Source organism: Numida meleagris, chromosome 14 (assembly GCF_002078875.1).
Source record: "Numida meleagris isolate 19003 breed g44 Domestic line chromosome 14, NumMel1.0, whole genome shotgun sequence".
Lineage (NCBI taxonomy): Eukaryota > Metazoa > Chordata > Aves > Galliformes > Numididae > Numida > Numida meleagris.
The window spans coordinates 7,551,106-7,577,831 of record NC_034422.1 but is presented as its reverse complement, the minus strand read 5'-3'; the positions used below and the strand labels follow the sequence as shown (position 1 = coordinate 7,577,831).

Genomic DNA, 26,726 nt, shown 5'->3' with positions numbered 1-26,726 from the left:
ACCGTCAACCTGACATTAGGAATGGAATATTCATATTCTCAAAGAGATGAACTATTCTCAAAACCCTTGTGACGAAGGGCGAAACTTTCCGATTCGCCAGTGGTCAAAATTCCATTTATGGATTGATTGATTTATTTACGTATTTTTTTCCCCCCGTGTGTTTTGAGAATATGTTATTCACACGACTCTAAACATAAGAGACAATTGGAGTGTAAGCGAAATCCCATTATTGTGTATTCCTTCGGATCCTAGTTAAGGTGCCTGATCTAAACACAGCTGGCTGACAGTTTTGCAATTCAATTTTTACCTGTCAGAGATATATCACGTCGAAACTGGTTTTTTTTGCAGGAACATTTCTATGTTAATACGCTTTTGCTTTAAAATAACCCCTCCCCCCCCCCCCCCCCATGTTTTAACAAGGTTAAAGCATTATCTGTTGGCCTTATTGGAACGGACTGCTGGATATTCATTTTCAAATTCATTTTGCTTTCTAATAGTTTCTAAAATCTGAAGTCAGAATGAAATATTTTGTTGCTGACGGGCGTTATTGACCCAGACCCTGCTCCTTTTTTTCTCAAGGCAGTGTCTGGGGGGAAAATGGCCCGGGTCGGATGCTTGGGGATGGCCGCCGACAGTGGGAGGCTGCTGGTGTCAGCCGGGGAAGGATCCATCCCTCAGCAGAGGGTCTGTGTAGGAGGACTTCTATTTGCTTGCAGGAGCCAGATGGTTCGGGACGAGAGTGACAGAAGTGCCAGAGCCGTGAGCGGAGGGGGGGGACGTCACCACGGGAAGCGTGTCACGAGGAGCGTGGCACCGCTCGGCCCCACTGCAGTGCTGGGAGCAGGGGCTGGGCCCGTCCCACCCGCAGCCCCGTGGGGTTCCGTGCGGACACCCTTCATCCCCAGCTTTGGGGTCACAAGGACCGAAGTGCGGAGGATATGAAGGGAAAAGTGATGGGGCAGACGTGGTGGCGTGACCCTGGTGTAGTCATGAAGTCCACGATCTTCAGCAGCTCTCCATTTATTAATGGCCCAGCCATTGATTAGCTTGCTCGATTCATTGCGGCGGCGTAAATCTGAAGGAACCCCAGTGAGTCTGGGTGATGCTGATACAGCTGCGAGGAGAGCTGGGCAATGCCTGGGCCACGGCCAGGGCAGCAGCATGCGGCTGTTGCGGGGTTGTACTGGGGGTGCAATGGGGACTCGGGTACTAAAGGCAGAACTGAAACCGTCGCTCAGCTCCTGCAGAACAAGGTACGCAGGAGCAGCCAAAGCTGGCTCACGGATGGTGAACTGGTAAAACATTCCGACATTCCCCTTGTGTTCTCTTGGTGTAGAATACAGGCTGCCGAGCAGAGACGGTGCCGGAGAGGAGGAGAAATGTTCCTCTGAAATATGAAGAGTTCCTTTGGGCCTTTGAAAGAGCTGAAGAGGAGACACGAACCTGAATTTGGAATTACATTTTAATCCTTCCTGCAGCCTTTTAAAATATCACAAGGAGCGAGGCTTCGCTATCCAAACCATCGGAGCGGGGCGCAACCTTCTCTTTAAGTAAGTGTGTGTTAAAAATATCCCGTGGCTCGCGATGCCGTCCCTTATCAGTCGCTGCTTGCAGGCTGCCTGCAGTTCCAGTGCACTGCTGTGCCTTCCCGGCCCTCGGGAGCAGCAGCGCTGTCGCTATTCCCATCACGCGCCGCGCAGCCCCGCGTTATCAGCAGCCGCACGCGGTGACCCCACGTGGGTGCGAGCCCGGCGCTGCCACCCACACACGGGGCACAGGTGCACTGCTCTGCACGTGGGGCTCCGGGCAGTGCCCCTCGGAAAGAGCAGCCTTCCCAGCACACCTACAGCATCCCGCACACGGCCGCCCTCCTGCTGCCTGGAGCAGGGCGCAGCCGTGCATGCACAAGCACGCACACGCGTGCACAAGTGCACATGCTGATGCGTGCACACGTACGTGCACGGCCGTGCACGCGCCACCCACACTCTCCCCTCCCAGCCGAGTGCCCCGAGGTGCCGTGCTTCTGCACCCGGGCAGCGCTGGGCGCTCAGCACCTCTGAGGAGCACACCCACGCACTCCCACTGCCCTCCCGCTCCCCTCCACCACCCTTCAGGGGATGGAAGCCCGGCTGCCCCCAGCCCCCCCACGCACTCCCACTGCCCATATGGTTTTTGCACACATACTTCTAGCTGAACTTGCTTAGGAAGCATTTCGTTCTTCAGACCGTTGTTGCAGGAGAATTTATGGCTGCCTGTGATTTTTTTCTTCCCCCCCCCCTCCCTCCTCCCCCCTCCTGCCATTGTCTTCTCCAACTCTGCTGGAAACTGTGATTTAAAATAGGCTGCGAGGAACTGCCATGACCCCTCCCCCACGCACGAGTGGCCACAGCCCCTTTCTGCTGCCCATTTCAGAGGAGACCTCCAAGAATCCACGTAGCCCTGTGGGTAAAACACTCCGAGGTGCTAAGAAATCCCTCTCCACACCCAGCAGATGCTGGGAAGCGAATCCCTCTCCTCCCTTCCCTGTTGTCTGATTTTGCACCGTCCAACTCAGTGCCACCACTGGGGTAAGTGGGCTCCGGTGCCACATCCACGTGCATGGGAGGGCTCCCTGCCCTCAGTCACATGGTTTGGGAAGAGATCGAACCTCGTCCTCATTTTCTTAAATAGTATAAATTTCCAAAGGAAAAAAACATTTCAAAGCGAAATACCAAAATGTGACATTTGGAAAATGTTAAGAAGGGGACGGTGTTGCCTTATTGAAATACTTTGTTTCAATTTCGTTTGAAATTAAACTTTATCAAAATCACATGTTGCCATGGGAAGTTTGCTCCCATAACACGACCGTTGCCAAAGAGATGACTTGGGGTTTTGAAATTTTTGGCTGGTGAGAGCGGCGTGGGCTCAGAGGGAATGCTGGTGTGGTTCCCATGCCCTGAGCCCCACATTGAGGTGCCCAAAGCCACCGTGGCTGCACTTGTTCAGGCCGAGTTAATGAACAAAATGAACGGGGCTCTGTGTACAGTTTTGCTGAGAAAGGTTGCAAGGTGCACAGCCAGGAGTGCCCTGTCCCATCCCAGCACTGGGCTGCCCGTGCAAGTTAACTGGTTGTTCTGTGCTTGTGCTGCCTTTTTGCAGTGGGAAGCGAAGCCGAGCTGGCACGAGAGCAGCACGCATCCGAACGCGGCTTTCCGCAGTCAGCAAAACCAAGGCAGAAAATGACTGTTGGATTACATCACATATTTTGGGTGAGCGTTCCCTTCTGAAAAAGTCCCTCTCTTGCTTTCAGACTGGGTGGCACGACGAGCTGCTCTGAAATGAGCCCAGGCATTAGACGGAAAAGAGCATTTCTTGTTTAAGTGTTGATTAAGAAGCAATATGTTAGCAAGGCTCCGCACCAACTGGGTGCTCCCGTTCCTGTTGCCTGGTTACTCCCGGGAGAACATCGCGATCTCTGGGCTGGCACTTGGTGAGCCGTTCCCCAGCCCCGTGTCTCCTGCCGAGGTGCTTGCTGCATTTCAGCCAGGAGCCTGAAATTAACGCAGTGCAGCAGCCAACTGCCTCCGGATCGATCCGTCCTGCTGCAGGCATGCTTTACGGCGCGGGGGGAAGTTTATCAATGCTGGCACTGCGCTGCTGCACGTGCAGGAAAGGGAACTTTGTGGGGAAGTTACCTGCCAAGCCGTCCCTCTGATGCTTGGGCAATCAATGCCCTAGCTGCTCGCAGGCGGTGCTGAGCCTCAGCCCATGCCCTGCACTGAGCAGTGCCAGAGCTGTGCCCGCAGCGGGTGCGTGTGCTGGGTGATGGCTGCAGCAGGGCTGCAGCCTGTGCATCCACCCTGCCCCCCATGCTCTAATGTGGTTTGTGATTACGGCTCCCAGTTCCCCGGCCTGCTTCTCCAGTACTAATGCAGCTCCTGATGTACACGTCTCCATTCTTCATCAAAAGCCGGATCGTTTTTTGGACCAACGTGTTCCTTGCGCTGAGTACAGCTTTGCAACAGCAGTGCCTGTCCTGTTCCTTGTCTCCGTACCAGCATTTTGTCATTTCTGAGGAAATAACAAACTTGAAAGTATTCGGCTTCGGTGCAGCAATTGCAGCTTAATTGCACGTCTCCTTCTGCCCACACAAATGCTGAAAAGTGACTTGGCAAACTTTAAAGGCAATCCAGGGTCTGAAATGGGAAGGCTTGACAAGCCAGCATTCATCAGCTCTGACGAACGCGTCTGTAGTCTCAAACCTGCTGCTGTTCTGCTTCGGCCTGGCATCCTGCTGCCCTCCAAGAATTTCTTTTGAGTCTCAATCAGTAGCTCTGGCTGGCAGTGCCTGAAGGTACCCCCACGCTGAGCACTCCTGGGCTGTGGCACGGAGGCATCCTAGGGGATGTCTGGGTGCCACCATCACAATCTGGTGGGGTCAGCGGGTGCTGCTGTGCGGTGCCGACCTCATACTTTTGGGTTCAGTGCCACTGGCTCCATGCTGTGGGTTTGGTGCCTGAGTATGGTCTCTGGGCTGGCGACGTTCCTGTGCCCTGGCACTTCTCTCCTGCACACATACTGGGGGCTGCGGGGCAGCACCACTGCTTCCCCAGCAGAGAAGGTGGGGGCTGCATGCAGGGCTGCTCCCAGCGTTCCTCCTCACTTGCCAACCTCTGCTTCTTGGGTAAGGAGGAGACATGATGTAGGAGCGAGGCTCACCGCATCCCTTCAGGAAGGACTTCGTCAAAACAACCCAAAGTTTTTGGCTTCTAAACACTCTGGGGCAGGCAGAGCCAACGGCAGACCAAGTGCTGGGGGTCTGACAGAAGGCATCGCGGGGCAGGTGCTGATCCAGACACCATGAAGAGCCTGGATTCGGTGGGGGGAGGCAGGGTAGGGGCACTGGTGAGCTCAGGCAGCGGCCCCCCCAGCACAGCACAGCACAGCACAGCGCAGCGTGCTCAGTGCAGGCTGCTTCCCATGGAGCCTCCTGCAGGAGCGCAGCGGTTAGCTTGCACCGCTTGCAAATGAGGTCGGGAACCCCCAGAGGAAGAGCAAAGAAAGAGTCAGACAACCACAAAAGATCTGTGGTTATCTGCTCAGGTTCAGATGCAGTGCGCAGGGGCTGCCGCTCCGTCTCTCCGGCCCTCCCTGAACCTTTTGCAGCCACGCATCGCTCAGCTGGGAGCTGGGGTGAGGGGAGTGGGGATGGGGGGGGGCTGCACAGCATCTGGAGGAGACCTCAGCCCCCTGCTCCAAGTGCACGTGGTCAGCACAGAGTTTAGGGCGCGCTTCAGTCCTTACTTTGCACTTCCACGCCTGGCTGAGCAGGGGCTTAGGGTACGCGGTGAACTGCTTATACTTGGCACGGAAAATATTGAGCCTGCAGGCTTTGTGCAGGAGAAAAAAATGTAAGATTTCTAAGCAAATGGTGCATGCAGCTTTTCAGGAGGATGTTTTGCCGTTTCCCCTTCAATCAGACCCATCCAGCGCGTTAAAGCGACGGCCTCATTTTTACGCCCGGCGCTGGAGAAGTGATGGGAATGGATGTTCTCCTCTTTCAGACAAGGCACAATGTACCCAAGGACAGGAATTATGCAAAGCAATGTGATTTACTCACATCCCGAGGTCTGCAAACAGTGCGAGTTGTGCTGCATGGTGGTTTTGAAAAGATAACTGGGAAAGGAAGCCCCTTGCTTCATTTTGTGAATGAGTGGCTCTATTGTATAATGGTGGGGTTTATTCCATTTCATACTGTGTACACAGTACTTACCGCATGTTTGTAAATGAGCAACTTAGGAAATAGATCTTTGCTGGAGGCAATTGCTTTCCCAATAGTGATAGAGAGCATCATGCGTGGCAGACTCGGAGGTTATTACTTTAATACCTTTTTGCTCGTCGCAGAGCGCCCGTGAGCTGTCACCGTGCGCCCACTGGGGCTCCGTGGGGCAGGGATGTGGGGCAATGGGACAGGGCTGGTGGAACCCTCATGGAAGGGACATAGCTCCAACCACAGCCTGGCTGTCTGCCTGGGCACGGTGCTCGTGGAGGGCGCTGGCAGCTGCCCGGGTTCTCCAGGCCCTGTTTATTTGTTCTGCAACAGCTTGAAACCAAACAGGGTTAATAGCACTCCTTGTGTCCTAGTGAGATGAAACTACCATTGGGAGACCCAGGACAATTTTTATATAGGATTAGAAAACAAAAATCAATATTTAATTATCTGTAAGCTTTTTTGTGTCACTGCATCCTTAGCTTGCTAACTGTGAGTGCTGGCTGCCATGGAGAAAGTAAGTCATTAAAGGCGCAGTATCTTTTACTGGCCTTTTATGGGCCTGCAGTAAATAGAGTACATTATCACTTCTCACACACCGGTATTGTTATTTATCTTTACAATCTCTATTTACCTGTATTTATGGGAGATTTCTCCTGTATTTTATATGGCTAGGTTAACTTTAACGGTGTTCATTAAAACAGGCACTTAACAAAACTTTGGAACATCCTCTCCTGGACAGATGGCGAGAACCCAAAGCAGTGAAAGGGGGGGGAGAGGCCTCGCTCCAGGCAGTGCCCATCTCCTGTTGCTCATCTCCCATGTCCCAGCATCCATCTCCACATGCCAGTCTTCCATCTCCCGCTGCCCGTCTTCCATCTCCCATCACTCATCTCCCATCTCCCAGCATCCATCTCCCATCTCCCAGTGCCAGTCTCCCATCTCCCATTGCCCATCTCCCAGTGCCCATCTCCCAGCGCTGTGCTGCCCACCTCAGGCTACTTTTGGCCAGGCTGTGTATTCCACAACATCCACCTGCCTCATCCACCTCTGGAGGTAGCTCCATAAAATGCTCGCAGTGACATTCAAAAGACAATAAATAAACACTCGGCAAAACAAAACCTTCCCCTGTGGGGAGGGGAACTGGCAATTAGCAGACCCTTTGCTGCAGTAGTTAATTTTTTACAAGCCTCCCTTATTTTCACTGTTTCCCCTGGTTAATAATGACTAGCAGCCGCTTACACCATAAATAAGTTCCACAAATTTCGCAGATGCACCGGGCTGTTTAAGCAGGGAAATTGAGCAGCATATGTCTGAATGGTTAATTGACTTAATTGCTGTTAGTTGGGCTATTAGCACACTTGATCCACCCCAATGACCGCAATACTTTCTTAATGGTGTTCATTTTATTTGGATGCCAAGCTCCAGTTACCATTACAGGGAAATTTCCAATTGCTGATTACCTCATAAATATATAATTGTAGTCATAGGCTAAATAAAGCCAACAGGCATTAATAATGAACAGCGTTTGACTAAGAGCCTTTAAAGGATGATGGAAGTTTCTTTAAAGACCTCAGCTATTCTTGAAATGTAAATAATCTTTCATGCTTCTATTTTTAATGACGCCGCATCCTTTTTCCAGGAGGCATTGAGCATCGGGAGAGTGACGTTGCACCCTCCTCCAGGTGGTGTCCGGAGTAACCGATCCCCAGTGGTTCCCCCGAGCTGCCACCATCCCATTCCACCCACGGCAGCACTGGAGTGATGCTGTGATTGCTTCAGGTGGGCACTGATGTGTGAGTGTGTGCCTGGTGCGTGTAACTGCTCCCAGTGGGGAACGACCGGAGCAGGGGGAGCTATGGGAAAATGAACACTAGGGAAACGTGGCCCTTTTGGCCCCAGCTCCAGCACTGTTTATTGGCTCTAGAGACAGTTTAATTATTCTGGCTATTCTTAACTGACCTGGTAAGGTGAACCTGCCTAGCTCTGTCCACGATAATTACCTGCGATTTACTAATTCATGTGGAGAAGAAATTACTCCTAGATAGTCTGTTAATCTTTGATTCCTAACCATGAACTCATTTACTCCACACTTGTTCCCTCCTGGCACCAAACAGAGAGAATTATGTTGTTATTTTCAGCTGTTATGGAACTAGTTGTAATTAATGTTGTCTTTGATGATAGCTGGATTGTATGCAGCAGTGCTGTCCATTGGTGGTTGGTGCATCACCACCACACTGCCAAATGGGACAGGGCTGGCTTTAGCCATGAATGTTGGCCAAAGAGTGCTCTGCGTGTGCAGGAGCTTTGATCCGTTGTGCTCATCTTTGTGGCAGAGGAGTGGTGGGAGTGGGGCTGACCACTGCTGGACATGGTGTTGGAAACATGTGCTGGGCACAGCGCTGGATATGGTGCTATATGCAGTGCCATAGTTGGTGCCAGACATGGTGATGAACATGGTGCTGGACATGGTGCCAGACATGGTGATGGACATGGTGCTGGACATGGTGCCAGACATGGTGCTGGACACGGTGCTGGACATAGTGATGGACATGGTGCTGGACACGGTGCTGGATGTGGTGCCAGATGTGGTGGTGGACATGGTGCCATATTTGGTGCCAGACATGGTGATGAACAAGGTGCTGGACATGTTGCCAGACACAGTGCTGGATGCAGTGCCCAACACGGTGCTGGATACGCTGCTGGACATGGTTCTGGACACAGGACCATGCTCTTGTACATGGTGCTGAACAGAGTGTTGGACACATTGCTGGATGCATTGTGCATGACAGCGGTACCCGCCGTGCCCCAGTCCCTGCCGGGGCTCTGCAAATGGAGGTGGCCTCTCACATGGACACATGGCCATGGGGGGGACAAGGGGGCTGCTGCCATATCCCCAAGGAGCCATTCCCCATTTGCCAGCCCTCCCACCCATTTCTATGGACACTGCGTAGCGGTGTGGTGGAAAGTGAGAGAATCATCCGATGGGTGCGAGGATGAATGTTGTGAAGGCAGAAAAGCACGGCATAGAAAGAGAGGAAGAGAACGGAGCCTCATTCACAACCACCCCACGCGCATCCTTGTGCCCCCATACACTCATCCCTTCCTCTCCATCCCCACCACAGCACGTGGCCCCATGGCTGCCCGCTCTCCAAGCCTCTGCCTCTGGCCATCCGCCGCTACCAAGCAGTAATTGATGTAAACTGGGGGTCAGGCAGGCTGCTCTTCAAACCGAAGGAAAACGAGAAGCAGATGCTGGTTTCGGCAGAGGAAAGGGCTCGGGTTATGAAATAGTTTCACCTGGTGCCTTCATCTTCTAGAAAATCACATGTGCCAATTCCTTTTGAAAATGATCAAAGCCAGGCACGGTGTTTCCTCTCTCGTTGCCTATCTCCTCGAGACTGTTTTATCAGATGAAGTTTAAAGGAATAGTGTGTTTTATTTTAAAACAGACTTAAAAAATATTCTGGCCTTTTCGGCTTGACCATTGCAGCCATCTGGTTCCGCGTGCCTCAGATGTTAGCCCGAAGAAGAGAAGCACTGTTAACAATAAGCAAAAGTAGCTAATAATCGGTTTAATACAAAGCTGTGTAGTACTTATGAAGTCGGCATATCCAAAATTATTACCAGCAGCCCAATCTTAATCCTTTTTAAGTTGGGGGGAAAAAATGGATCAAAAATTAGAATGATATCAAGCATAAAATAATCTTCTGTCTGTGTTGCACTGATAAAAAAATAGAATATATAATTACCGTGTAAAAACTGCTTATGTTTGTGATTATATGTTGCTGCCATCTCCAGGTCCTCACTGTAAATGACTTAATTGGGTTGTTCTGATGTATGGGTGCGGAGGGAAGGAGCTGCTGGGTGTGTGGGGCTGCCGCTCCTCACCGCTCCCTGGGTGCCACTGGGGGCTGCAGTATGGCCTGGGGACTCGGGGAGACCTTGGGGTCCACGTGGGGACCTCGCAGACTTTAGGGACCTTGGGGACAGGGAAGTCCTTGAGGGGCTGCGCTGTACCCCCAGGCTGTCCCAGAGCCTGAGCACAGGCAGCAGCTCGAGGCCACGTCCCAGGAGTGAGTGCCCATGCCCAGGTCACTGCTTGGCCTTTCTTTATCCTCCTCCACCGTTATTGCCATACCCACTCTGACCTCTTCCTTTTTTTGCCCATTTTGCTAAGTACTGGTGGGAAATGCTGTGGGACGGCAGCGCTTGGGCTCTGCTGGAAGGTGGGACATGGGGAGCTGCAGCGCCGACCACTTTGAGTCCGGGAGGTGCCCGCACTGAAGGGCTGCAGAAATCAGCAAGGGAACCACAGGGGAAGGACAAAGGGCCGCAATGCCCTGTCTAGACACTAAATGTACTCGAAAATCAGGTTGTGGGATTATCTCCAGAGAAGAACAGACACACGGCAGCCAGTGTTCAGGACTGAAAGGATACGGGAAAAAGAAAATATTGGAAAGCTGGCAAAACTAAAAGGATGTGCTCTCTTTGTTGCTTTGAATAGCTCTCAGATAGATAAGACACTGCCTGGGAAAGAATAATGGGACGTGGCATTTCAGGGCGCCTGAGAAGCCTTGTGGTTGGGTGCAGGCATAGCCTGGTGCTGGGCACCGTGGGGTGCAGCACTGGGTGTCCCCAGCCCACAGGGCAGCGAGTGGGGCATGGAGGTCGGAGCTGTGGTGAGGCCATGCCATGGGGCAGCCCCATGTGTGCAGGAAGCAGCGGGTCACCCAGTGACAGCAGCAGCTCAGCCAGGGGAAGGGCGACTTTGGTAGGGGGATGGATAACAGCAGGATCCTCTCCAAGCAAGGGACGTGCCCGGAGATTCTCCACACAAAAGCTCAGATCTGCATCTCCTCGCGTAACGGATGGCTGTGTATAATAATAAATATCTGCCCATGGATAGACCATGAATAAGTACAGCACGTATAATGCGCCAGGATTACATGATTTTTTTTTTTTTATGTATAAAAATGTCTTATTAGCTTTCTGTTTTTTCTCCCACATATCAAATAACAATACCCCACTTACAGCTGAAGTATGCTCCTTTTTACTACACGCTGTATTTATTACTGCTGAGAAAATAGATTTTTTTCTTTTTTCTTCTTTTTTTTTTTTTTCTAAATTTAGCCATTTTTCTGATGATGACGTTCAGGGGAATAGAAAGCAACGCTCTCGCATGAGTTCATCATTCTCAAAAGCCTTTGGTGCCATTTAGTGAAGAATTCTTACTCTGAAAAACATTTGAATGCAAATTATGGCCATTACCACGATTAAATATTTATTTTTGCCCCAGATGTGAGGATAATTCCATAGTCTTCCCTGCAGATCGGGCAGCAGCGTGGAGCCCTGCACAGCACACCCACTCTCTGAGGTATCGACCTCCTCAATGGGCACTGGAGTATTTTCTTTGAAAAGCTGAGAAAAAAATTGACAAAACTTCCAGAATAATTTCCTTTCTATCCAACCCATGCCACACTTCCTTCAAAAATAAGTGGCCCTTCTTTTTTTCTAGAGGCTCTTGGCGGTTGCAGGTTCTTTGGGCAGAGAACTTGCATCCTAGCTTCTAGAGGAGCAGACCACTAAGTCAACTGGGGTTCTGAGCTCCTGGCCCTGCCAACCCAGCACTGAGCCTTTCTCACACATCTGAGGGATGTCTGTGGCTCCCCTGGGGTGAAAGTGCTCTGTATGGACATTGCTTGCTCTTTGATTCCCCAGGATCCAAAATCTATTTGATAGGAAAGGTTGGGTTTTCACTCGTGCAGACAAGCTGCTCCATGTAGAAGGCCAGAACTGCAGAAATAGGCAAACTCGTTGGCTCGAACAATTAACATTTAGGCTAAACTCAAACCAGGAGCAGTGAAGACACAACAACATGGGTCCTGCTTCTGCGCCTGGAGGTGTGGTGTGGGCTGGGCAGCCTGCAGGTGTCCTGCTGCAAGGTTTTGGTGTTGCCATAACACTTCAGACTGCGGCAAAGTTCTTAACAAAGCCGTGTCTTACAAAGGGATGCGCTCCATAGAGCCGTCTGGTCGCAGGCCATTGTGTAGGAGAAATTCCATACGGTGTAACAGTCCCTTCTGTAGTGCCCGGTGAAGGTAAAGCAGAAGACAGCAGTGACTCTTTAATGAGGAGGGACGCCTAAAGAAGGTTGTGAATGGACTGGGAAAGTCATGGGCTGAGGATCACATTGCTCTGCTGAAAGGGCTCCATCAATGGGGCCATTCGTGGCAGCAGTAAGCGATCCACCCCGGGCCGGGGTTAGGCATGAGCTGAGCCACTCCCTGGGGGGGTTGGGGTTGGAAAGGGGTGGCCAAAGAAACACTAGAGCTGCAGAATAGAGAGGGGCTCTTAATAAAGACACAGGGCATCTGTGCACTGAATGTGGGGTGAGATCACGTTTCAAGAGCCCGGCTCCTCTTTCTGCTGAGAGCTCCCTTACATGGAGGTGTAATGGGGATGTAACCTGGGAACACCCTGCTCTGAGGAGGCCTCATCCCAGGGCATTGCCCACCCCCTGCCCCTACAAACTGCCAGGACAGCTGCACCCATCACTCCATGCTGCCTCGATCGCTGGGGGCCTCTGGAACCAATGGGGCCAGGAGAGAGGTGGCCAGCGGGATCCTGGGAGCAGTGTTAGCATGAGGTAGGAGCTGTGCCTCAGCGCAGCTGAGGCCGAATTTAATTCTGACATCACCAGACAATGAGTTTTCTTCCTCACAGTTTTTCAGTTCATTATTCTCCCTCTTGTTTTTCTGCAAATCCGTAAACATACTTAGCAGGTTGCTGCGGATCACCGGAGCTAACAGCACGCATGCACTCTTATCCAGAGGTAATTGCTGAGAACTGTTACTGATCTTTAAATGTCAAGAAAGTGATTTAAATATAAATTTACATTTGCTGCAAACTAAGAATGCACACCCAGACAGTGCTGCAGCTGAGCTCAGCCCCGCAGCCTGTGGAATGGGGTGGCTTGACTGCAATTCTCAACCTGGACCAGGTTTAAACGCACAGGGAAATTCAGAGGAAGGCACTGCAACTTGGGAGCAGCCCTCAGCACCGCTGGCTGCAGGACAAAGCATGCAGCACATCTCCACCTCCGCCACAAATTCTGCTCAGAGTGCTTCTCCCTTCTAGCAGGCGCGATGGGAAGGCCACGCTTTGCTGGTAGGCATGGTGGATTTACACAGGGTGGATATTGTGGCTTTTTCTTCTTTCAAAGTGCACTTAGAAAGACCTGTCTTTGGCCTAACAACACCCATGCTTCCCTTTTCCAAATCATTCAGGAAATCACAAGTGGCATTGCCACCTGCCTGGGCTCTGGCACCGTTTGCCTTCCTCTGCTTCCATGGCAGCAGTCCCAGTGATAGGCACAAACCCATTAAGCCAATGGATTTTTTCTTGTGAAGTGTTTAAAAATAGTCACTTTTTATTATTAAAAACGGTGGCTGGTGTGTCATGACTCAACAGTCTGAGGGCAAATCTGCACACTTTATATCAATACTTCACGTAAGCAACTGAAGTAATCGATAGTTCAAGTATATGTCTGTATTTATTACATATTCGATCGACTAACTCGTGCTCTTTCATCAATACATTAACTGATAATAAAACTCCGTTTACTATAGAAAATATTGGACACTGTGTAACAAATAATTGAACATTACTATGTGCGAGTATCGAGCTACAAAGGAGCAGCGGGAGGGAGCTGCGCGGTGCCCTCCCGGCTGAGCCCACCTCGCGTGATTAAAGGGAAAACAAAATGCCATGGGTAAGAGATTAAAAACAGCTTGTGCTAATAAAGATCTGAGCTCATCAAAGCGGGAAGGATTCAAATGAGGCAGGTGCCGGTTTCGAGCTGGCTGAGGGGTGTCCTTCCAACTGCAGCAGTGGCTCGGGGAGCGTTGCCCAAATCAGCAGTGCATGCCCCGGGGACAAGAAAGAAGCAGGTATCTGCCCTTGGGGACAATAAAGCCACCCTCTGCCCTCAGGACACCAAAGCAGCAGGCTCATCGTGGGCATGCACCTTGGCATGAGGAGCTTTTTGTGGCAAAGAATGGCTCAGGGGGCCAAGTGGGAGCAGCCAAAGGCCACCCCAAGCTGAGCCCACAGCTCCGGGAAGGGGACAGCCATGGTGGCAGCCCCGGGGCTCCCAACCCCATCAAGGAGCAGAGACAGCGCTCACTGCTCACTGCAGCCCCACAGCTGTCCTCACGGGGCAACCCCAAGGCTGCCCTCACCTCCTGGGTCCTATGCCATGCACAGAGCAGTCCCTAAGCACATACTGATACTTAGCAGCCAGGAAGCATCTTGTTACAATTTACAGGGTATTAATGAGCAATCTGGTACATATGGGAACAAATGATAGCACTCTGCGTTAATACGAGGGTCATTAATGTATACTCTAACTGAGGAAATAATTAGAATGAATTACAGCTGTGGGACAGCACTGTGGAATGTTCTCACTGCCCCTGGGCTGGGCACCAACCCATGGGGATGGCCCATGTCCTGTGGCACAAACCACTTGTGACCTCGGGTCAGACGTGAGGGAAAGTTTATTAGCGTCACTTTTAATTAAGCTTGAGAGCAAAGCCTCTGTGAGGTGTGAGGGATGTGTCCTATGAATGTGCTGCAGGACTATTAGCTATATTTTATTTTTATCATTGTTATTATTTATTCGCCTGGAGACCCAGTGGTCCATCGATTTGTCTTGGAGTAGCCCAAACGGGGCTGAATGCTCGTACATCACCTTCATGGGGTTGACCCTGGTGATTCCTTCCATAAAACATTTGTCATCAGCATGGGCTCTGGGTTTGGTGTGAGAAGCACTCGCAAGTGGGGCAAAAGAGAAGTGGCACTGGCACAGGATGCCCAGGAAAGGAGTGGGGTCACCGTCTCTGGAGATATTCAGGAACCTTGGAGATGTGGCACCTGGGGACATGGTTAGTATGGTTAGTAGGCATGGTGGGGATGGGTTGGTGGTCAGACTTGGTGATCTTAGAGGTCTTTTCCGGCCTCAGTGATTCCCTGATTCCATGAGTGGACGTGGTGGTGATGGTTGACGGTTGGACTTGATGTAGAAGCCTTTTCCAACCGGAATGGTTCTATTATTCTATGATCCTATGAAAAGTGCAAAGAGCACTTCATGTGCAGGGCAGATGGGATGCCCTGGGGCCCCACAGTGGCCAGCCAGGAACTGCATCTGACCGCATTGACACGCCTTTACCCTGGTGCCTTGCGAGGGAGAACGTCTGTGTCTGTGTCACTGCCGATTGCCCTCCGCTTGCTCTTGCATTTTATAGTTTCAGACAAGCAGCCTTCACCTGAGGACATGTCAGAGCGTTGCTGGTTACTTGTCCAAAGGGGAAAACATTCTTTATCTCCTTCAGTAGCTCGTGCTTTATGATGCAGTAATACCCTGTTACTGGGGCTGCAGCCTCCCCAGGTAGCACGAGCTTTGTGTTATGCGTGTTTCAGTGATTCTGCACACACTCCGCGTTATGTATTGAGCCGACGATCTCAAACGCTATGCAAATGAAGGAATAAAAATATGCAATATTTTCAAAGTGAAAAAAAGAGGGCTTCGTTTCAAGAGATACAGATTTTTGTGGCAAAGGCAAAAGATGATCATTTACACCGCGTTACAGCCCATGATGGCAGAGCCTGATGCAGTGGCCTCACCCAAGGCATCACCCATATCCTCCCCCATAGCCTCCCCCATGGTGTCCCCAATGTCCTCCCCTACAGCCTCCCCCACGGCCTCCCCCATGGCTTCCTCCATATCCTCACCCATGATCTCCCCCATGGCCCCCCCATATCCTCCCCCATGACCACCCCAGCAGCCTCCCCAATATTGTCCCCTATGACCACTCCCATGGCTTCCCCTATACCCTCCTCCCATGACCTCCCCCATGGCCTCCCCCATATTCTCCCCTATGACCGACCCTATGGCCTCCTCCATGGCTTCCCCCAGTGGCCTCCCCCATATTGTCCCTTATGACCACCCCCATGGCCACCTCTATATCCTCCCCCCATGACCACCCCCAGTGGCCTCCCCCGTAACCTCCACCATGACCTCCCCCAATGGCATCCCCCATATTGTACCCTATGACCACCCCCATGCCCAACCCCCATGGCATCCCCCAGAATCTCCCACCCGCAGCCCCGGCCCAGGGCCCTGCCTTCCCACCTGACTCTCCATGCTCCTGCACATCGCTCAGCACCGAACGCGCCGCGCGTGCAGATATATGGGTGGTGTGTGTGTTTAATAAAATACAAACTTACATTTCCCTTTTCAAATGAAATTAACATACTTTATTGCTAGCTATAAGAAATATTCCTTAAGGGTAAGAAGTTTATAAAAAATTTAGAGTAACAAAGGCAAACTTATAAAAAATTCATTTTTTAGTAGTGATTGCTCTATAAAAAAAGTGAGTTTAAGTGAGAATACAAAATTCACAGAATTAATTATGTAAACAGAGAAAAAAAAAAAGGCACAGGAGCTGAAAACCAAGCTAATTAGCAGCAGAATCACCCCACCAGTGTCAGCCTTGACCTGCAAATCATCTGCTTAAGAGTAACCCACAGCGACAACTGCGTTCTTCCAAATCTGTTTGTTCAATAGCTCTGCTGAGGCTCGGGGCGGGGTGGGCTTGGTGGTGATGCCGTGGGGGGCTCAGGCTTTTCCCACGGCCACCAGCACTCCCGTGGGCATCTCTGCATTTTCTCCCTAGATGTGATTTCTGTGCTGTGGAGTTGCCCAGTGGGTACAGGGCTTTTCCCAAGGACTCATCTGCTGGGAGGGGGTGGTCGCATCCCGGTGTCACCGTCTGGGACCAAGTTCCTGCGCTCCTTCCTCCACATCGCTCAGCTTTAATGATTGCCCTGCTAAATTCCAAGCAACCGAATGCAAAGGACGGGACCGGAATGAGCAAGAGACTTTCCATTCACGGGCACATTAAACGTGTCATTGAGATGGAAGTCACTTGCTCAATCTCGCCGGTGCCTTGCATTATTTTTCACCGTAGGAAAATTTTCAGAAGGAGAAAAGAAACTTAAGGAACACATTTACAAGTAAAGTTGAATAGAACGGGACCGTTGTGAATACAAATGCTGCTGCGGGTGCTGTGTGCGGCCCTGCCCGGTGCTGCCTGCATGGCCCGAGGGAGACGTGGCATCAAAGGGCATTTATATGGGAGGACAAGCACAGGGCCTCACTGAGAGCTGTCACTGCTCTGGCACCACAGGCAGGGCCAGCGATGGGGCCGAGGCCAGCACCAGGGCTGGAGCTCACCCCTGGGAGAGGAGCACCAGGGCCCACGTGTGCCTGCACCATTGCATTTGTGTGCTCCAGTGCCGCTGTGCTGCAGCCCTGGCCGTATCACGGCGGCACTTCAGGGCTGGAGAGCTCTCAGCTGTGAGCTGCTCCCTGCCACTGGCACCAGTTCAAGCCTCCCGGTGAACTAAATTGATTTTTTATAGCTGCTCTGGAGCAAGTTTAATGAATCTGTTAGTAGCTGCTCCCTGCTCCAACCTCATCTCGGCGCTGGAGCTGCAGCGCAGCGCTGCACAGAGCGCAGCAGCGGCTGCCGAATCCGTACCCTCAACTCCATGCAGCGTCGCTGTCGTTAGCTGCTGCCTGTCCGGCCCTGCAGCGGCTGCATGCTGCATGGCAATGCTGGGACATCCGCAGCGGGATGAGCGGCTGCTGGCCCTGGCACTGAGCCATGCAATACCGCGGGTTGGCACAGACTCTGGCAGCGCCTATCGCCGAGCACAGCGGCTGAAGGAGCATCCTCCTCGCAGCCAGCTGCTGGGCTCTGACCCTGTCCATCAGGCAGCACCGGGGAAAGCCGCTGCGCTGCCGCAGCCTGCTGGGTGACAGGAGTGTTTTCAAACACGCAGGCAGCTCTGAGTGGTGCCTTCCCCAGAGGACGGGGCTGGGTGAGCACCGTGAGCCGGGTTGTGCCGGTAAATGATGCTGCTTCCGAGTGGAGCGTTTAACTCTTGCCGTGCAGCCACCGGGCTCAGTGCTGGGGCTGGAGAACGGCAGGGAAAGGGCAAGGCTGAGCTGGAGGACTAGGAATAGGCACACACACATCCTGTAGGGTGTCAAACTGGTGGGAAGGAAATGAAAAAAAAGTTTTTTGTTGGTTCGGGACAAAAGATAATTAATATTGATTGAAGCAATATAAATGCCACCAAGCATTAGCAGGAGAGCCAAGAAATCACTTAACTAGCAAACAAAGGATGTCTGCAGCGCCTTGAGAGCAAGAGGCACAGCCATGCACACTGTGTACTGTGCTCCCCACTGCTGGGCGCTGAAGGTGCAGCACAGGAGGGTTTGCTGCCAGATAGGGGGGCTCAGGGGGGTCATGATGAGCCCTGGGTCTCAACTGGAGGCCCTGCCCAGAGAGGGAGGCAGAGCATTTCCCATTGGCATGGCTCATGCCTGGCCCTCACTTAATATCACCCAGAGAACCCCCCGCTGGTGCAACACCAGTGCCTACGAGGAGGATGATTTCCTCATGCCTCACCTGAAAACACAGCAAAAAGGGGAGGTGAAACCATGCAGCTCCAGGCAAAAAGCCCCAGAGCACATCCCAGTGCTTCCTAACCTGCCCTAGGGGAGGGCTGCAGCCCTGCCCCCTGCAGTGCCACCAGCTGTGCCCCATAGACCTCCAGCTGCGCCCCACAGGGTATCAGCTGTGCCCTGCAGTCCTCCAGCTGTGTTCCCACAGAATCCCTCCTGCTAGCTGGCAGTGGCACGAGCAACCCGTTCCGGGGCACCACACACTCTCACTGCTGAGCAAGCAGCAGATGGGACCAGCTGTGCCCATCTGATGCTGCCCCGGACCTTCTGTCTTCTGATATCTGCGAGGAGAAGCTGCGGGGCCCTGAGCAGCACAGTGGGGAGATGGATGGAGAGAAAGGGCAGCAGGGCCGTGCAGTGCCATGCAGGAGAGGACCAGCAGCCCCTCCCGGCTCCCAAAGCACAGGGCGATAGTCCGGGGGTGACTGTCCCACCACTCAGACCCCCTCCCCATGCACATCCCTCCTGCACCTGAGCAGAGGCTCACAGGGTGAACTGCTGCCCTGCCGCTCGCCGGCCTGGTGAATTGTTTTTCTGACTTCAGAAAGTCATTATGCTGTAAGCAGAGGAATGCATCTCAGAGCATCCTTGCTAATTTGAACAACTATTTACTTAAGCACCCAGCCCGCTCCCCTTCGCATTATGTATGCAGCAATCCACCTGCTCTGTGCGCTATAACTGCGCTATCGATCCGCACGACTTCAATAACCTCATTTAGATTCCGGACGCCGGCTCAGGGACTCTATCTCAGTGTCTGGTCAATAGCTTATATTTTTAATTTGTCAATAATCAGTCAGGGCCTTGGTCTGAGTGCTGCTGAGGTTCTCTGTTCAATGGGGAAGGTGAAATCACTCAAGCAGGGTCATGTTTATGGCCTAAGTTGAACCACGGGAAATGGAGATATCAGTCAGGCTTATGAAAAATAACATGCTATATTATTTTTCATAAACCTGACAAAATCGTATTTATTTAAAGACAAAGATAAGGCACCCAGCAGACAGCGCTCACTTTCCCTTCCCATCCAAGCGTGCTGTGCCCAGCAAACAGAGCTGTGCTGCCTCACCCCTCCCCCAACTCCCCCCAGCTGAAGGCAATTCCTGATTACAACCCCCAGCTGAAGGCAATTCCTGATTACAACCTTAATTAGCAGCAGCAGGGCTGAATAAGGCGTTAGAGCACAGGTATATATGTAGCTCCGGCAAGCAGGGCTGAGTTTGGCTGTGAGGTGCTGTGCTGGGAGTGCTGGCTGAGCCCTGTTTGCTTTGGGGGGAAGATGTGAGCAGCTGTCTGGGATTCCAGGTGAGTGCTGTGCGCCTTCTTTGGTCCATGTGGAGGTGGAGTGTTTAAATGGTGTGAGTTTTTTTTTTTTTTTTAAGAGCTGGGGGTTTAGCAGGAGGATGACTGAATGTCTGGAACTCAAGCCTTGGATGGCTGTATGAGCAATGACTGCTGCTAAGGGCACGATGTTACTGGTGTTGGCTTCATCCTGAATGAACCTGGGAGATTTAAGTCAAGAATAAAGGGTTCTGAGTTGTGGTCTCGGCCCGTTGAGAGGGGCTGTCCTTAGTTTTGTGTTGGCTGGTGCTTGTATGCAGCGGTGCTGGTGTGGGGCACCTGGGCAGGCTCCAGCTCCATGGGGCTGTGGAGATTTGACTCTGACCTCTGTGCTGGGCTTCTGGACCTGCAGCTTGGCCACCTGCAGCCAGGAGCCTCTTGTAGTAGCTGCAAAATAAGTTTTGAAGATGCAGTTACTTGAGGCAGGTATGTTTTGGTGCCCAGCTAGGCTGCAGAATTGGTGCTGATAGGCAGAGTGATGGTAGAGTGAAGGGACAGGGCTGTGTGTACTGGGCTCTGTTCTTATGGAGCTGGTGGGGAGCAGTGGGGTGTGATGCTGTAGTATGGCCCCATGCCCCAGGTGCTGGCTGCCTGCTGTCCTGCAAGGTAGAGCCAAGCTACATCTGCAGCTCCATACCCAGCGAGGAGCCCCGCTCCAGCATCTCACACTTGTCTCCTTTGATTGCCCTGACAGCCAATTCTGGGGAGTTGGAAGGTGTGCCATTATCTGGGACTACATTATGAAAGTGTCATGCGGGTGATGAATGGCAGCGTTCACAGGCTCCTACAGAACAGGGAGGAAGGAGTGACATTAGGAAAGATTTTCTTTTTATGGTTTCTTCAATAGGGAGGGCTCTTCAGAGGGCCGTATTTCAAATCAGATAATCAAATGCTCCTCCCGGCCTCCCAAACTCTGCAAGAAACTGCTGAAGGAGTGCCCTAATAGGGTGCCAAGGGGCAAAGCCTCATTTCAGGGCCTGCCTGCTGCAGTGAGCTCTTGGATGCTGCTGGCTGCCCTTGGTGTGGTTGTATTTGTACACTCCCTGCTGTGAGCCTGGTTGTGAGACTGCAGGAACCCCCCCCACACACACACCCTAAGCCTGCCCCCAGAGCCCTGCCTGCACGCTGGGGCTGTGTGGCTGCTCCCTGCACCCCTCCTCGTGCCCTGCCCTGGGAGCAGCTCACAGGGTATGCGGGCACGTCACTTGGAATGATATTTAATACTGCTGGAAAAACCCTAAAGACCTATTGACCATGCAATATACTGTGTCAGTGCATTTTACAGGCAAGTACAAAGCGAACATCAATAATCCCACATGTGCTATTACTGCACACATCTCACCATTAAAATAAAGACCTGGAAGCGCTGTTTGTGCTGCTCCTGTCACCAGGAGCTCTCAGGGTGTGGGGTGGGGGCAGGACAGTCTCCTCTGTGCCCTCCCCATTGAGGGCCCACAGCGTTATGTGGTGATGGGTGGGAGCTGGGAAGTGACGTGCGTCCTGGAGCTGTGTATCGGTGCCTTGCTGCATTTTAGACATTACAAATGTGTATGCTATGGGCAAGAATGGCCCTTACACTCAGCTCCAGGCTCTTTGTAATGCAGTGGCATTGCTGCTGGGCCAGGTACGAGCCAGCATCTGCCCTGGCACTGCAGGAGTCTGCAAGGCATGTGGCCAAGTCCCTGGAGGAGGAGAGGGGCACTAAGGGGCATATCCCCAAAAATGAGTGCTCTGTCTTAGAGGCCATACACCTTCTTCAATAAGGAAAAATTTGAGCAGAAGTCATTGCAGGAAGTAAAAGCTGCTTTTTTTATTTTTTTTTTCCTCTTGCCTTCGGGATATTAATGAAAACAGATTAATAAAATCAAAGGCAGCACAATGAGGGGGGGGGGGCATCAAGGAAAAAAAAGAACGTTTGCAGTACAATCATTCAATTTTCATGGCAGTTCTCACGCTGAGAAAATCTGTCTGCGATTGCTGATGAAAAGATAGAGAGCTGATGTACGGAACACGAGGGAGTGATGTCTGAGCACGGCTCCCTTTGTGCTCCCCATGTATGACATGCTTGTGCACGGTGTTAGTGGGATCCCAGCATGGTGCTATCTCTGCTTCTGTCCTGCAGTGCCCAGTGAGTTTGGCTCTTGGTGGGGCAGGGGCTCGCTGCTGGGGGTGGGACGGGGTTCCTGGGGCAGCCCATTCCCTGCACCAGGGCTGAGTGGTGGAGCGTGGTAGTGGAAGAGCTCTCTCCTCTTCCCCAGTTCTCCCAGTGCGTCCATTTTGGCTGGGCTGCCTCCTATGGGGTGGTTTGGCATGTGTCTGGGTTTGCTGTGAGCTATAAAACACCTCCAGCGTCTCTGTGCTTCTGTAAGTCAGAAGCAGTGGAGCAATACAGAGCATTGCTTCAGCTGCTGAGAAGGAGCCCATCCTCAAGGAGGTGCATCCCAGTCTGGCCCTCCTCCATCCAGCATGGATAGGGTTTTTATGTTGGCATAATGAGGCTGCGGGGGTGTCCATCACCTGCAGAACTGCGGTGCAGATGCAGGGAGAAGGCAATTATATCAGTGTCTACATCTGCAGGTAGACACCTCCTGATGATTTTCTTTTAGGAAAATGTTTCTCGGTGAAACTGCTGCTTGGATTTAGTGTTGCTGCTCCTGGTTGGCATCCAGTGGGACCAGGCAGGAGAGGAAGGCAAGCAGAGTTGCTTGTTTGATCAAGGCCAAGGCAACTCCAATCAACAGGTCATTCAGGCTGCAATTTTCTTTTAAATTAAGATATTTTTAAATCACTGAGATGTCTGAGGCTGGCTGGGAGGCTCCTTGGCTTTGCGTGGTTGCTCACTGTGGGGCCAGGCTGCCTTGGTGTAGGGGGGGCCCAAGGGCACGGGGCTGCTGTGCAGCTACTCATCACCTTTGGGAGTGGGAGAGCTGGGAGGGGCAGCAAGAAGCTTTGGCTAATTAGAAAGAGAAGGGCTGAAATAAATCTGGATCTAGTTATGCCAGTGTGAACAGAGGAACTGGATGCAGTGGGTTGACCTGAAGTGTTCTGTTGCACAGTGGGGAGCAGGGTGTGGGGGGGCTGCGGCGGTGCCCACTCACTGTGGTCCTGGGGGTGTCTCAGCCACTTGCAGACCCCTCCTGTCAAATGCCGAGGCACTTGATGGAGCAATAGTAATTATTATAGCACTAAAACAAAGCACCGAAAGCTTATTGCTTTGGAGAGATCACTAACTATCATTGTCTAATTACTTGGCTCCAATTAACATTTTAACACCGACAACTTCTGCAAGCTCTTTTCTCAGAAAGAAAAAACAGCGGTGCCAACAGCAGCATGAAGTGAAACATCTAGTAGCCTTGGGAATGGCCTATGGTACCCAGCTGGGAAATGGGAGCCAGGCCTGGTGTCTGCTGGGGGATGGGTATGCTGAGCCTCAGGAGTGGCCAGGCTGTGTTCCCCCACCCCCGAGAAGGGGCAGGGTTGGGGTTGGTTGTGTTCCCCATATCCCCCATGTGGACAGGGCTGGGGGCTCAGCACCTTGCTTGGCTTGGTGAGATCCATGGCACAGAGCCCAAAAGCAGGAGCTGTGGCCTCCAGGCTCTGGCACAGCATGAGCTGTGTGGATGTGGCAGGGAACCTCTCCAAGCCCCGGCTTTCTTCTGGCCAAATGGCCCTGGGAAGGGCTGAGTGGCATCGCCTGCACCTCCCCAATTCAGCAGTGCACGTTGCTGTGCTTCCTAGAGCTTGCGTATTTACATACATCCTATAATTACCATCTGCACAGCCAGAGGCATTTGCTGGAAATGGGTTGGTTCCATCTGTTGGTGCAATTTTCTCAGTGGAATTTGCATTGATCACTTTCTTTATGCAAAGCCTTTGTATAGATCATTTTTTCCCTGTTTTTTCTAAATACGGCTCAATAATTTTAGGGAGGGAAGAGGCTCTCCAGTGGTGTGGGTGTACAGTGGGCCATTCTGCCCTCAGCCCATTGCTGCTGATCTCCTCCTGCCCCACTTGGGCACGGGCCTGTGACTGCTCCAAGCGTGGGCTGCTCTGAGATGGCATTCCTTAAATATTTACAGTTTCATTTTTATACTTGAGGTGGTAACTCATCCGTAATGGGATGACCTTAAATTAGGAGAAATGGGGTGTGGTAATCAGTCAGTCAGCTGGTTATCCTAGACCAGAGATTCCAGGCTCTGTTCCTGGTAGGACCAGATGGGACTTTTTGCATATTTCTGACAGCTGGAATGAAGAGGGTTGCGTCGTATTGATTAAATGCCTGGGATGTGAGCGTGGCCCTCTGGAGCTCCCTTATTTACTGGAAATGTTGGAAGCTCTGCTAAGTTTACAAGAGCATGACCCCATAGGGCTGCCAGACCTCATCCTACCCAGCCTGCTGTGGGCAAACAGTGAGCAAATAGGGGGGGAAAAAGCTTTAAATTGCCCCAAATACAGCTGCTGGAGGAGTGGGGTTGGGGTGGGTGCTGAGGGGAGTTGACCTGGTGAGTTCCTGCCCCTGTGAGGGGATGTAAATAACCGAAGCTTCTTTGTGCTGTAAACAGTTCTCAGGAAAGAGCAGAGAAAATGAAGTGAACTCTTCCAATGCATCGTGGAATATTACTGTATTTCATTTACTGTGGCACCAATTAGATGAGAGCCTGTTCTATTAACGTGCACCCTTGCAGATCCATGCTAAATTAACTGCTAGATCTTCACTACAGCAGTAAAACGATTGATTTCTCCCCTTAATCAGTTTATTTCATTAGTTATACATTTATTTTTACATGCATTTTGCCAAGCTGCAGTGAAATGACCTATCAAGGTATGTGACATCACAGAGTGATTTGAATATTAAGCAAATAGCTATTACAGCAGTGGTGGTGCTTAAAGATCATATGTAAATCAAATGTCAGGGGATAAAATTGCAGCAAGGGCTGTCAGAAAACAATTTAGCAGTGGTTAAAGGGACTGCTCTCGGCTCTGAGAATGGTGAACTTTGGAAATGAATAATCTCCTTGCTTGTGCATTCACTCTGTTTCCACGGGCAAATATTGGAATCGCGAAATCATTCCAGGTGGAAAACACCACTAAGATCATCCAGTCCCACCATCAACCCATCCCACAATGTTCACTAACCATGTTGCTCAGTGCCGTGTGTCCGCGTTGGTTGAATGCCTCCAGGGATGGTGACCCCAGCACCTCCCTGGGCAGCCTGTGCCGATGCATCACTGGGATCATCTGAAATCAGTGAATCTTAGAATCATATCAGTTGGGAAAGACCACTAAGCTCATCCAATCCATCCAGATATGAGTAAGATTTGGCTTCGAGCTTACCTAGCTGTATGTAGACTTTGTGCCTCATACTGTACTTTTTTTTTTTTTTTTTTGGTTTGTGAAATTAATTGTGCTGTTCTAACAGCCTTCCCTTTGCTTTCAGCATCTGGTGGCTGAGCAGCAGTTGTAACTTTAAGGGTGAGCTAGGTGCGGAATGATTTCCATTTCTGACCCAGGGAGCCTAAATATGTTAAATATAAATAGCTGTGAACGGCGTGAGGCAGTGATGGCTCATCCAGCCCTGTAATTATGGGAAACGAACTCCCAAGGGGAGAGGAGGAGAGAAGAGCAGAGAGCCCTACAAACAAATGAGAACAGGCGCTGGGCTGTGGTGTGAGCCATGCCATTATGCTATCCACCGAGCGCTACCTTGCTGGGGCTGAAACCCTGCTCTGGTGTGTACGGTGGTGCCCTGGGGACAATCTGCCTAAACATGGGAATTATGTAATTAGCCCTCCTGGAAAAAAAGGGCTCTAAATTAATGGGAATTCAAAGTGAAGAGGGAAATACCTCCTCTCCCACCCCACCCGTCCCTAGGCTGTGCGCGGGGCGCTGCGTGGTGCGGGATGTGCTGCGGTGGGGATGGATGTGCCTGGCCAGAGCCTGCCGCTGTCTGATCAAACAGCATTGCCGGCAATAACTCGGGGTTATAAATGGGAATTGTACTCCATCAAAATTGATTCCAGGGTAAATTGAATATTGAGTTAAATCCCAGCGCCTGGCGAAAGCCCTGCTTGCCCGCTGCCATCCAGCGCCGAAGGAAATCCATCCTGGTCGCCGGGATGTAACGCGCTGCTATTTGACCTTGGGTTACTACAGTAACCTTAAGTGCATGGTAATATACTTTCAGTCACTGCTCGATGCTCAGGGGAATGTTTTAGGGCCCTTGGCTGGAGTGAATATTTTTATGCGGGCTATAATTTCTTTTAAGACCTTTGCCGACAGCCTTTGCAGTGTCCTTCCTGGCTCCTGGGAGCCCCTGTGGCTGCGGTGCCCCCTGGCCCTGTCCCACCGCTGGGTGCAATTCTGCAGTGACACTGGGGCTCTGTGCTGGGGTGGGGTCCCTTTGGGGGGGGGAAGGTTTGAGGCGGCTCTGCCAGCCCTGGGCCTCTCAGAGCAGGGATGATGCTCAGTTCAGTTAAGGTGGATGAACACTGGAGACCCAAAGAACAACCCTCCCCAAGCCCATTTTCATCCAGGGACTGGGCAAAACTTGATTCACAATCCAATCCTCCAAAGGGGAAAATTTGCACATAATCCCTGCTTAGATTTTATTTTAAGCGAATCCTATAAAAATCCATCTCATGGAGACAGTAACTCCATCTTTCAGATCCTGCTCACTGTATCGAGGAACATGTGTTCTGTTTTTATATAATAAAAAATGTAGAGTTTCCTCGTGTTGCCATATGTTTTTGCATTTATCTGTGCACTTGCTATAACCCTATCTGCTGTGTGTGCCTACAGTGCTATCTGTGTCAGCATTGAAATGCATCGAGTGAGTATCATTCATGCAAAAAATGAGCCTAAAATCTCCCTGTAGAGCGGAATATAATAGAACGCAATTGTATCATTTAAAAAACTTTGCATCATATTACACAGTCAAAAAAAAAAAAAAGAAAAGATAATATATGCTACGACAGAGGAAGCCAATGAAATATTGCGTTAACTCTTCAGCCTCCCGGGTAGGCTTTGGCTGAGGCGGCCCTTGGTGCT

The 26,726-nt window shown here is 51.5% G+C and overlaps 1 long non-coding RNA gene across 1 annotated transcript in view; it reads left to right on the top strand.

The window, feature by feature from the left end:
• Window positions 1-26,726, top strand: part of LOC110406254 — a 106,626-nt gene that overhangs the window by 19,081 nt on the left and 60,819 nt on the right. Inside the window, exons 3-5 of the long non-coding RNA XR_002443368.1 lie at window positions 1,337-1,550; window positions 3,139-3,248; window positions 7,392-7,531. This is a non-coding gene — a long non-coding RNA (uncharacterized LOC110406254). The remainder of the gene's footprint in view (window positions 1-1,336; window positions 1,551-3,138; window positions 3,249-7,391; window positions 7,532-26,726) is intronic.